Source organism: Artemia franciscana, unplaced genomic scaffold (assembly GCF_032884065.1).
Source record: "Artemia franciscana unplaced genomic scaffold, ASM3288406v1 Scaffold_1052, whole genome shotgun sequence".
In the NCBI taxonomy this organism is placed as follows: domain Eukaryota; kingdom Metazoa; phylum Arthropoda; class Branchiopoda; order Anostraca; family Artemiidae; genus Artemia; species Artemia franciscana.
This window is the reverse complement of record NW_027062730.1, coordinates 55162-68384: the sequence shown is the minus strand read 5'-3', so window position 1 is coordinate 68384 and position 13223 is coordinate 55162. Positions and strand designations below refer to the sequence as shown.

The following is a 13223-nucleotide window of genomic DNA, read 5'->3' as shown; positions in this document are numbered from 1 at the left end:
CATCCCCTCGTCAGTATCTAACTCTTTACACTAAAGATTAAATTTTGTCCCAATTCATTAAGAATAACCCCTAAATCACAAAAGCCGTAGAATAAACAGTTGAAATAACTAAAAATACTTTAGCGTAAAGAGTGAGGTATTAGGCGGAGGTGAGCCCCACATATGTGTAATAATTTCAGTTCGTTTTAAATTTTAATGTTGCTCCTTACTTCCAGTTGAAAAAACTTTTCATATTTATTTATTCATTTTTTTTTAATAATTGTAGAAAATCCTGCGCTCCCTTCATGGAAATTTTCTTCCCCCATGACAAATTCCTCGATGGAAAGTTCCCCCAACAATTCCTCCTCTTGTCAAACCCTCCCCCCAACCAAACGATCCCCCTGAAAACGTCTGTACACTTCCCAATAAGCATTACTATATGTAAGCACTGGTCAAAGTTTGTAACTTGTAGCCCCTCCCACAGAGACTGTGGGAGAGTAAGTCGACCACAAAGACATAGTTATAAAGTTTTCCGACTACTCTGAATAAAATGGCCATCTCAGAATTTTGATCCGTTGACTTTGGGAAAAAATGAGCGTGGGATGGGGCCTAGGTGCCCTCCAATTTTTTTGGTCACTTGAAAAAAGCACTAGAACTTTTCACTTCCGTTAGAATGAGCCCTATCGCAAGATTCTACGACCACTGGGTCGATACAATCGCCCCTGGGAAAAAAAAACAAAAAACAAACAAATAAACACGCATTCGTGATCTGCCTTCTGGTAAAAAATACAAAATTCCACATTTTTGTAGATAGGAGCTCTAGGAGGGTTCTTTGATACGCTGAACCTGATGGTGTGATTTTTGTTAAGATACTATGACTTTTAGGGGTGTTTCCCCCTATTTTCATAAATGAGGCAAATTTTCTCAGGCTCATAACTTTTGATGGGTAAGACTAAACTTGATGAAACTTATATATTTGAAATCAGCATTAAAATGCAATTCGTTTGATGTAGCTATTGGTATCAAAATTCCATTTTTTAGAGTTTGGTTACTATTGAGCCGTGTCGTTCCTTACTACAGTTCGTTACCACGAACTGTTTGATTAAAAAAACTGTTTTTTTTTATATTTAAGTTTTGTTTTTTGTAAATGAAATATAAACCTGAAAGAAAGGTCAACGAGATTTGTCTATTAAGGATTAATTTCTCCATCGACCTTTCTTGGAATTAACTATTATTTTAGTTGAATTTTTTTTCTTAATAATGTACAAGAATTTATTTTACTCTACTGCCTAAAAAAAAAATTAAGATTTACGCTTTATTTAAAAGTGCTAATCACTTTTTCTCTTTTTTCGACCCCCACCCTATTTTTTCTCTGGCCATTTTTTATTTCTCTGCTATCTCTGTATTTTTGTTACTTATGAATAAACTTGTCTTTTCGACTTTCAGTATTTTTTTGTCCTTTGTTAAAAAACAGTATTTTGTCGTACGTGGATATAAAAGTGTATTGGATATGATAGTGATATCTTCAGCTTTTGCCTCTTTGTTGTAATATTTAGAAACCAGTTTTTATATACATTAAGTTTTCTATAATAGTTTTTACTATTTAGGTTCTAAGAAATGATTTAAAAGAATGTAACTTCCAATAAAAGCATTAACTTTCTAGCTTGTGATTTATTATTCGGGTATCTTTTTTACTTTTTCAAAATAATGTCATAAAATACTAGAAGATTTAAAGTTTTTGAGTAAATGTGAACTTCTTGAGGATCAATCATCCCCTACCCCACCTGTACAATGGACCACAAGCCATTATACTTGACGCTCAAAGATTTATGTTTTGTATTTTATTAAAACAAAATCAACGGACTCTAATTAATTACTTTAAAAATTACTAAATTAATTACTGCAATTAGTATGCAATTGATATGTTTACTAGTTCTATTTCTAATAAATTTAATGACTCTTTAAGTGGAAATGCAAATTTAAACTCCTTTTGAAGACAATAACATAATTTTCACTTTTATGAAGAAAGTACATATTTTATTCCTATATTCACGGCTTCAGGTACTTATAGGTATCTGATATGCCACTATTCGATTCCCTGGTTTTGAAACCTTGAGGTTTTAAATGTCTGTTCTAAATTCTTCTGAATAGTCACAAGAAGAATATTTTGGAAAAACGTCCCCAGGAAAATTGTTCCAGATAGAAGTGCAACGCCGGATGCAGCTCTTCCTCGACTACTCGGTTCTTGGCATTCCTCGTTTAGATAATTAGATTGATCTCTTTACCTTAGGGTCTGCTATTATGGTTGGATAAAGGGGGGCGGGGTGAAATGTGAAAGAGCAGGTTTGACGGAGGAGAATTCTTGTAGTCTTAGAAAAAAGTCCTCGTCACTACAACAAACCTTTCATTTAGAGGGTAGAGTGAGTCATGCGTAGAGGCACAGCTCACCCTGTTTGTCCTATTTTGATTTTCTGGAGTTGTACTAAGAGTGTTTTAGGGGATTCAGCATATAGAGGATATTCTTATTCAGCTAAGGGTGTGATACAGGACTTCTAAAGCTGGATAATCGGGATGGATGGAAGATGATTTTTGTAGCGAAAATTCACTCTGAGCATGCTTTGGCAGGAGTAATTTCTACTCATTTTTTTTAATCCTGGTGGATTTTACGATATTACATTAAAAAAGTAAAAAAGATACCCTAATAATAGATCAAAAGATGGAAGGTTAATACTTTTTATAGGAAGTTACATTCTTTTAAATCATGTGTTATAACCTTTAGAGGGAAAACTAATATAAAAAACATTTTATTTATATAAACTGGTTTCTAAATAATACAACTAATAGGTAAAAACTCAAGATCTCACTTTAATATTCAAAAATATAGGTTATATAAAACTGGCTTCTAAGCTGTATATCCACGTACGACCAAATATTTTGTTGTTGTTTTTTTAACGAAATAGGTATTGAAAGACACAAAGACAAGGTTATTCAAAAGTATAGAAAAATATAGAAATGGCAAAGAGACAAAGAAGAGATAAAGAGAAAAGAGGCAGAGAGGTAGAGAGTAGGGTCTAAAAGAGAGAGAGTAGCACTTTTAAATAAAGTGGTAATCCTAATATTGTCGTTTTCAGGCTAGAGAGTGAAACTACTTCTTGTAAAGTATAAAGTAAAAAATAAAGTAAATAATTAAAGCATAAATAAAGTATAATAAATGAAGTATAAAGTACAAAGTAAATAAATAAAATCAACCAAAAACACGCAGCTCTGAGTGTTATGAGCAACATTTAAAATGAACAAAACATTTTGTCTCTGATTTAGACTTCTTTTTCCCACACCTTCCTTCTATAAGCTATTGTTTTTAAGTGCTTCAAATAAGCTTCTCATTACAATTGCATGGTTCATGTGTTTTAAGATTTTTATATATATTTTTTTATATTTGGCCCAAAACGTCAGATTTAGTTTATTCTATAGCTTTAAACATCAATGCTAGGATAGCAACTTGATATAAATTTTTTAATCTCCAATCATGCCAGTATACCCCCCTTTAATCTCCTTGAAAATCTTCCCCCAGCTGAAAATTCCTTCTGCGTGAATAACTTTCCCAAGAAAAGTTCACCCAAGCTCAAGTTCTCTTCTCCTCTAGAAGTTTTCCCCAGACCATGCTGTACTCCCTTAAATCTCTTCTTGACAATTTCCTCTAGAAAATTCTCTTTGCTTTCATATAATCTTAATTTTATTTTTGATTATTTCTCAAATACTTTTAGGAATCTGCTTTTCCTTCTTGAAGAAACTTCACCAAGTAATCACAACTCCCTGTATAGAAACTCCCTCATTGAAAATCAATCATATATTTTAGAATAACAAACACTATACGAAGAAAAGTAATAAATAGTACTGTTTATCCGGCTTTCCAGCCACAGAAATTCCTTTCCCCCGAGAGAAAATTCCTCCATTCAAAAATCTTCCTGCCTAACAGCCCTTGAGAACCCCCCCCCCCCGAAAATTGTGTCTATAAAGTAATTTAAGTAAGTTTAATGGCACTAGACCTTTAAAGTCCCAACTGGTGATGCCTTCTCCAAGTAAACTGTTGGGGGTCAAGTAATCCTCAAAAACCTGGTTTATAGATCTTTCGACTTTGTTGAGCAAAATGGCTATTCCAAAATATTTATAAGATGATTTTTGAGTGTGGGAAAATAGAGACGTGGTTGGGCAGGGGGGGGGACTAGCTGTTCTGAAATATATTTGATCACTTAAAAAAGGGAACTAGGACTTATTATTTACAATCAAACAAGTTCAATGTCAATATTCAAGGATCACTGGTTTGATACAAAACCCATTGAATGAACAAAAAACATACACACAAAAAAACAAATGAATAACAAGCTTTCCCTATTTCCCCATAACCTTCTCAGGACCAGAACATAACTTGTACTATACTGAAAAACAAGAAGCAAAAATACGAATGAATGTAGATTTTGAGTTTAATTTGCACATAGTAATATATGTTCCTTAAAGTTTTATCAATTTTTTTTTATTAAATTCATGAAGGGGAAGCTTTATGAAAGTAGCAAAAATGAAAGTAGCAGAAAACACAAATAAAAGTAGATTTTAAGATTAACATACATATGCTAATACTTATTCCTTAAAGTATTATCATTTTTTTTATTTAATAAAGTCATAAAAGTGAAAACATTTAAATATACTTTCTTTTCAGAAAATAACAAATTATGTTATTCTGCAAAGAGGGTGTAGATTTGCATTTGTACTTGCAGAGTCACATTTTTAACAAGAAATAATGTTAACACAAAAAACTCGAATAACATTAAAATTTGGTTTTTAAGTTATATTAACAATATAAGTAGATCCTCTTGATTTTTGATAATATAATCAAACAGTTTGTGGCTACGAACTGTAGTAAGGAGTGAACTAGCTCAATACTAACCGAAACTCTAAAAAACGGAGTTTTAATACCAATAGTTAAATCAAAAGAATCGAATTTTAATGCTGATTTTAGAAATAATGATTTCTAAGATTTAAGAATTTAGATCTCAAAAATAATGTTAACAAAACAACTCGGATAACAAAAAATTGGTTTTTAAGTTATATTAACAATATAAGTAGATCCCCTTGTTTTTTTTTTATATAGGAATGATACAGGAATGAATATTTGTAAGTTAAGTATTATGGCTTTAGGTTCATCGTGTAGCTGGAGTAGGGGATGCCTAATCCTATAGAAGTTAATTTTTAACGCCATTTTTAACTCTTCCGAGATTTTATGACGTTATTTTAGAAAAGTAAAAAGGTAACCAAATTATATATCAGAAAATGGAAGTTTAACACTTTATTTTGAAGTTAAATTATAAAAATAGCATTTTAAAACGTATAGAGTAAAAAATGTTATAGAAAACATATTATATAGGTTTCTAAAATGTAGAATAAATATGTAAGAACTCAATATATTACTTTCATATTCAAAACTATACATTGCAATAAAACAGGCTTCTAAACTATAGAAAAAGTAGGTGAAGTCTCAAGAAACTATTTTCATATCCACGTACAATAAAATATTATTTTTTTAACTAACGACCAGAAAATTAATGAAAATAGTAGAGACAATGTTAGTCAGAAGTAAAAAAAAGTTACAGATAATAGAAATATAAATAAATAGGGAGAGAGGGCCGGGGTCTTAAGAAAAAATAGAGAGAAAAATGAGTCACATTAACATTTAACATGAATTAAATAAAATAAAAAAGTTTTTTCAACTAAAAGTAAGGAGTAACTTTGAAATCTAAAACAAACAGGAATTATAAAGCATATGAGAGGTTTGCCCCCTCTTCAATACCTTGGTCTTTACGCTAAAGTTCTAATTTTGTTCTAATTCTTTAAGAATAACCCCTGAATCACAAAGACCATTTAACTAGAATAAATTATTTCTTTCTTATAAATATTTTTTAAAAGTACTAACAACTGCAGTATAAAGAGAGATATATCGACGAGGGGGGCGAAACCCCTTATATACATAATAATTTCTGTTTGTTTTAAGTTTTAATGTTGCTCATTACTTTTAGTTAAAAACAACTTGCTTTTTTATTTAATTTCCAATTATTTTTAAAATAATACTTTATGGTAAATAAAGCATTTAAAGATCTTCCCATGTAACACCCTCTACTGACCCATCCCCTACCAGAAAAATACCCCTGAAAACGTCTGTATACTTCCTAATAACCAATACTATTTATAAACTGTGGGCGATTAATCATAACTTGCAGTCCTTCCCCTGGAGACAGTGGTGGACAAAGTCATCCTCAAAAACATAGTTAACAGAATTTTTGACTATACTGAACAAAATGGCTATCTTAAAATTTTGATTCGGTGAAATTGGGAAAAACGATTCTGGGAGAGGGCCTAGTTGCCCTCCAATTAGTATGGTCACTTTAAAAAGGCACTAAAACTTGTAATTTCCGCTCGGATGAGTCCTCTCTCAATATTTTAGGACCACTGGTTCCATACGAGCACCCCTGGGCGAAAAAACAAAACAAAACAAATAAACATGTATCCATGATGTTTGTTCTGGCAAACAAATCAACACATTTTTGCATATAGGAGGTTGAAACCTCGACAGTAGAGTATTATGATACGTTGAATCTGATGGTGTGATTTTCATTAAGATTCTGTGGCTTTTAGGGTTTATTTTTTTTTGGAAATAAGAAAACTTTACTCAGGCTCTTCCTCAAATGGGATACTTTGGCGTGAATTTGAGACTTACCCCAAAATATGAGACTTTGGCGTAAACAGTTAGACATGTGGAAGCGCCGTCCCTCTTACATAAAGCATTTTCTGTTCGTTTTAAGTTTTAATTTTACTTTTCACATTAAATATAATTTTTTTTTTATTTAATAAGTTTGTAGAGATTCTTTTATTCCATCTTGTAAAAATCAATGCTAAGATTATAAATTCAAATAAAATTATAGCTTTTATGCAATATGTTTGATCACTTAAAAAGGGAACAAGAACTTTGGATTTACAATCAAATGAGCTCTCTTTCAATATTCTAGGACGACTGGTTTTATACTTAAGCCCATGAGAAGAAAAAAAAACATACTAAGAAAAAAAATAAAAAAGCTTCTGCAATCTTCCTTTTGACAAAAATGCAAAATTCCACAATTTGTATATAGGAGCCTTATACCTGTAGAGAATGGTTTTCTGATATGGTGAATCTGATGGTTAAATTTTTATTAGGACCACTTGATTTTTGAGGGGTGTTTTCCTCCATTTTTTTTTATTTGGTAAATTTTTCATGGGTAAATTTGTCCAACTTTTGATCGTAACTAATTTTTATAACCGACTTTTGTTGAGTAACTTTATAATAGATGAAATTTATCTACTTTGAATTAGAATTTCTTTGGTTTATCTAATGTTGTCGAGCTTTATAGTTCCTGGTTATTATGTTTCTCAGAGTTTCGGTAAATAGCGAGCCTTATCCAAAAACTATTAATGAAAATCCTACCATAACATTCAGCACATAGAGAACTGTGTTAAAGAGGTTTCTAACTCCTCTATGCAAAAATATAGAACTTTTAAGTCTTTGCAAGGAGTGAGGTCACGGATTTGTCCTTTTCTTTTTTTCTCTAAGAGTAATCTTATCAAATCAGTGATCCTAGAAGATTTGGAGAGAGTCCATTTAAACGGAGATTAAAAGTTCTGGTGCTCATTTTAAGTGGCTAAAAATTTTAAGCGGCAAGTAAGGAACGACATTAAAACTTAAAACGAACAGAAATTTTTCCGTATATGAAAGGGGTTGTCCCCTCCTCAACGCCCCGCTAAATTAATTACGTGATCACTTTTGAGAGTAATCATAGCTTTTGCCCTTGTATATAAAAATTCAATATTAGGGGGATGGAGAACACGGTCAAAAACTATTAATGAAAATCCTACCATAACATTCAGCACATAGAGAACTGTGTTAAAGAGGTTTCTAACTCCTCTATACAAAAATATAGAACTTTTAAGTCTTTGCAAGGAGTGAGGTCACGGATTTGTCCTTTTCTTTTTTTCTCTAAGAGTAATCTTATCAAATCAGTGATCCTAGAAGATTTGGAGAGAGTCCATTTAAACGATGATTAAAAGTTCTGGTGCTCATTTTAAGTGGCTAAAAATAGTATAAGGCAAGTACTCCAACACTTTAGCTTATCTCAAAGACACCTAATCAAAATTTCGAAATTGTCGTTTGAATAAATATAGTTAAAACGTATAGTAACCATGTCTATAGGGAGGACAAAACCCTCTAAGACCCCTGAAGGAAAGGAAGTAATTTATGTTATTTGCCAATTGCTTACACACTGTACGTGTTATTGGCAAATACCTCCTTTTTGGGAGTGGGTCTGAAAATAATAATTTTCAGTGAAGGGAAAAAGTGTCCGGGAAGAGTATGAAACTGAAATTTTACACGAGGGGGGGGGTTAAAATGAGTAATATTTTTCATTTATTTTTTATATTGTATTTGTTATTGAGAAATATAAACAAGTTTTTCAAGGGAACAGATTGTAGGGGGAGGGGTAGCACGAATAATTCTGGGGAGAATTTCAAGAGGGGGGGAGAGGAATGTATATTTGGATTACAATTCCGTAGGAGAATTCTTCATATTGAAGGAATTGTCCTGGGGGAAGATATTCACAGAAAGGGTAGTCGGATGTAAAAAAAAAAGCTTTTAAAGTTAATAACCAGGCAAAAATGTGGCTTAGGATATTGGTTGCTTTCGTTAGACCAAGAGCCAAAAATATTCTTGATATTAAACAAAATACAAAAATTTGCTTCATGAAACGGCTTGAACAGTGTCACTATAGCAGTATGGATTTTCCTAAGTCTAAATTTGAGTGGAATAAAGTTGTTCATATATCAAAATCTGATATTACTGACCATGCATGAACAAACCCCGCTGACAGATGGGTTTCTCATTATTCTGCTATTTATTCTACAATAAATTATTAGCCTCATTCATCATTTAACAAACTATTTTCCATGCCATGCCTCGAAGTCTTCTCCATGCCAATTTTATTCCTGATCCATCCTCGTGGGATTAATAATGCTTTAAAAAATTTAACAACAAATTCCTTGGACATTCATAGCATTCCAACAAAATGCTTGACTTGGTATTCAGATCTACTCATGCAACACTTGCAGTTCCACCTTTAAATCTGTTTGGTGTTTCTGATTTATACAGATAGCTTTTTTGAGGTTTGGTCCATGTCAATCTTCAAACGTGGAATCATATTTTAGCCCAATTCTATAAGCAATTACATAAAAAAAACTAGTTTTTTTAACTGAAACCAAGGAGCGACATTAAAACTTAAAACGAACAAAAATTACTCCGTATATGAAATGGGTTGTCCCCTCCGCAATCCCTCTCTAATTACGATAAAGCTTTTAATTGTTTTAAAAAGCAGAATTGTGGCAAAGAGTCAAACTTTAGCGTAAAGAGCGAGGGATTGCAGAGGGGACAACCCATTTCATATACGGAGTAATTTCTGTTCGTTTTAAGTTTTAATGTCACTCCTTATTTTCAGTTAAAAATTAGTTTTTCTTAGGTAATTTCTGAACGTTTTTGAATTAATGCATGTTTGATTTTGGCTCTCCACACATAAATTACTAAAATGAAATTTGCATATTAATTCCTTTTTTGGCTAAATGGCTTTCTCTTAGTTTTGATCAGACGATTTTGAGAAATAAGGGATGGGGAAGGAAGCCTAGTTGCCATGCAATTTTTAGATTACATAAAAATGCAACTATAAATTTTTATTTTTAACTAATTTTTTTATTAGTAAAAAATATACGTAACTTAAAAATTAACTTACGTAACAAAATTTTATATTCTTAAATTTTTATTATGTATATGAGGGGATTTGTACCATCATTAATACCTCGCTCTTCACACTAAATCGTAAGTATAGTCCCAATTCTTTAAGAATGACCCCTGAATCAGAAAGGCCGTAGAATAAATAGTTGAAATTACTAAAAATGCTATAGCGTAAAGAGCGAGGTATTTATCTCCTCCTAAATACCTCGCTCTTTATGCTAAAGCATTTTTAGAACTCCCCATATGCGTAATAATCTTTGTTCGTTTTAAGTTTCAATGCTACTCCTTACTTTCAATTGAAAAAACTTTTCCATGTTTATTTTTTCATGGTTTTTTTATAGTAATTTTAGAAAATCCTGCGCCCTTTTCATTGAGTTTCTGTTCCCCCATGACATATTTCTCCAAGGAAAGATCCTCCCACATAGCCCCCGCCCCCAAAACCAAAAACAAATCCCCTGAAAACGTCTGTACACTTCCCAATAACCATTATTATATGTAAACACTGGTCGAAGTTTGTAGCTTGCAGCCCCTCCCCCAGGGACTGTTGGGGAGTAAGTCATTTCCAAAGACATAGTTATTATGGTTTTTGACTATAAAAAACCAAATGGCTATCTCAAAATTTTGATCCGTTGACTTTGGAGAAAAAATGAGCGTGGGAGGGGGCCTAGGTGCCCTCCAATTTTTTGGTCACTTAAAAAGGGCACTAGAACTTTTTATTTCCATTAGAATGAGCCTTCAAGCGATATTCTAGGACCACTTGGTCGATACGATGACCCCTGGGGAAAAGAAAAAAAAAAAAAAAAACAAACAAATAAACACGCACCCGTGATTTGTCTTCTGGTAAAAAATACGAAATTCGACATTTTTGTAGATAGGAGCTTGAAAATTTTTCTATAGGGTTCTTTGTTAAGATTCTATGACTTTTACGGGGTGTTTTACCCTATTTTCTAAAATAAGGTAAATTTTTCTCAGGCTCGTAACTTTTGATGGGTAAGACGAAACTTGATTAAACATATATATTTAAAACCAGCATTAAAATACAATTCTTTTGATGTAGCTATTGGTATCAAAATTCCAGATTTTAGAGTTTCGTTTACTATTGAGCCAGGTCGCTCCTTACTATAGTTCGTTACCAGGAACTGTTTGATACGATCCTAAACTACAAAGGTAATTTAATTGTAATAATAAGCTTTTTGAAGCACTGAAAAATATAAGCATAAAGACCGTATGAAGTGTATGACCGAAGGTGTATGTAGAGGACGCCTAAATCTTGCACAAAGTATTTTTTTGAACTTAAACAACAATTTATGTTTGTTTTAAACTTTAACATTGCTTCTTTCGCTTAATGTTGCGTATCTTCAGTTGAAAACTTTTTTGTACTTAATTCTTTAATAGAAGTGTTTTTACTCTATAGCCGATATTAAGATTTCCACTTTATCTAAAAGTGCTTAACTCTTTTTCTCTCTTTTAAACCCCTCAGTTCTCTCTCCCTCTTTCCTTACCTCTGTTCTATATGTGTCTTTTTCGTTACTTCTGACATACTTTATCTTTGCGAATTTCTTTATTTTGTTGGTCGTTTGTTAAAAAATAACACTTTGTCATACGTGGATATCGCAGTAATATCTTGACATACATATTTATTCTATAGTTTTGAAGCCTGTTTTTACCTATAGATTATATTTTGTATACCAGTTTTTACTCTTATGGTTCTAAAATGTGGTTCTTCAGAATATAACTTCTTATAAATGCTAAAAACCTCTGGTTGTCTTCTCTATTTCTTTGGTAACCTTTTGTCTTATGTAAAGTAACGTTGTAAGATCTCAGGAGAGTTAAAAATTTCAAAGAAAAAAGATTTGTAAGAATTTAAGGTAAAAAATATTAGTATACTGTGTTCCCGTCTCAAAAAGGTATGAGGGAAAGTGCAAATTATGTCTAGTCCAACAGTTTTTGGTAACTTACTTTAAGCAAGGAGTGAAGTCGCTGAATAGTAACCAAAACTCTGGGAAACGGAGTTTTGATAACAATAGATATATCAAAAGCATCAAATTTTGACTCCTATTCCAAAATTCATCAAATGTAATGGTACTCATATTTTGATTTAGTCATAATGCAAGACATTGTCCTTTTTCAAAAACATTTTTGTTTAATATGTTCAAGTTCTTTTATTCTTTAACTATACATATATAAAACTATTCAGATAACATCCCCTGCAGGGAGACTGGCTCGAAAGCCTGGTGAGAGTACAAACGGTATAAACAAACCAACCTAAAAGAAATGGATGTCATCACATTTCTCACTCTATCTCACACTAAAAAATAAATGCCAAAAACCATTTATTAAAATTACTATAATTATCTATCCGATAGCTGAACGGCTGGGAGCAACTCACAAATTAATATTTACTACTTAGTAGAGCTTTTATTTTAGTTTTTAATGTTTATAGCGATAGACTGTGATGAGAAAAATATTCAAATGTATTCCAATATTTCGTAATAATACTTTTAGGCAAAAATATTGACCTTCCAGAGACAATGAAAGGCACAGGAAGCTTACTTAAAAGACAACGAGTATTGTATCTTTGGACTGAGGGAGAGCCTGAAAAAAAAAATGATTGAAAGCAATCTGGTTGGAGATCCTTTAGATAATGGATACGGAAGAGTATACAATGAAATGGTAAAATTTGTCTAAACGGAATTATATTAAAATAACTGTACAGATTCTTAGTTGGAGATTTACCACGAAGAGAAACTGGGGAATAAAATAACATCTTAAGGATTCTCATTGATTTATTCTATAACTTCATAATAGGAGAAATATGTGACTGAAACGTGCTCAAATAAATAATCAAACAATAATTAATATACGAATGAACAAAATGTGTCTAAGAAATTAAAATTTTGAGTTTTTATGATTTGCTTTTTCAATTGAAAACCAGAGCAATGAACTGTATATAAGGAGAGACTCGACCCAATAGTTAACGAAACTCTTAAATAAACTTGGAAAACAATAAATTATGAAGAATTGGTATTTAAATTGATTCCAAATAAATAAAATGTATTCAATTGAATGTTTCTAATTACAAGCTTTGAGCCGAAATCTTTTTCTTCTGATTTTCAAAACTGGAGTGGGGGGTGAAACAAGTCCAAAAGGCAAAACAATCTTAATGATAGCCACACCATCAGATATAGCATATAAAAGAACTAAATTGTAGAGGTTTCAAACTCCTTTGTCCTAAAAATGGGGAGTTTACAGATTTTACCAAAAGTAAGATAACGGATGATTGCTTTTTTTTAAAGAGTAATCTTATTAAATTAGTGATCCTAGAATATTTTAAGATGGTTCATTTAAACGGTAATTAAAATATTTAGTTCTCTTTTCAAGTTACCAAACA

At 31.8% G+C, this 13223-nt stretch overlaps 1 long non-coding RNA gene across 1 annotated transcript in view; it reads left to right on the top strand.

Moving 5' to 3' along the window:
* The window catches only part of LOC136042301 (uncharacterized), a 57388-nt gene extending 44669 nt beyond the window's left edge, over window positions 1-12719 (top strand). The window contains exon 5 of the long non-coding RNA XR_010621243.1: window positions 12338-12719. This is a non-coding gene — a long non-coding RNA (uncharacterized LOC136042301). The remainder of the gene's footprint in view (window positions 1-12337) is intronic.
* The last annotated feature ends 504 nt before the right edge of the window (window positions 12720-13223 follow it).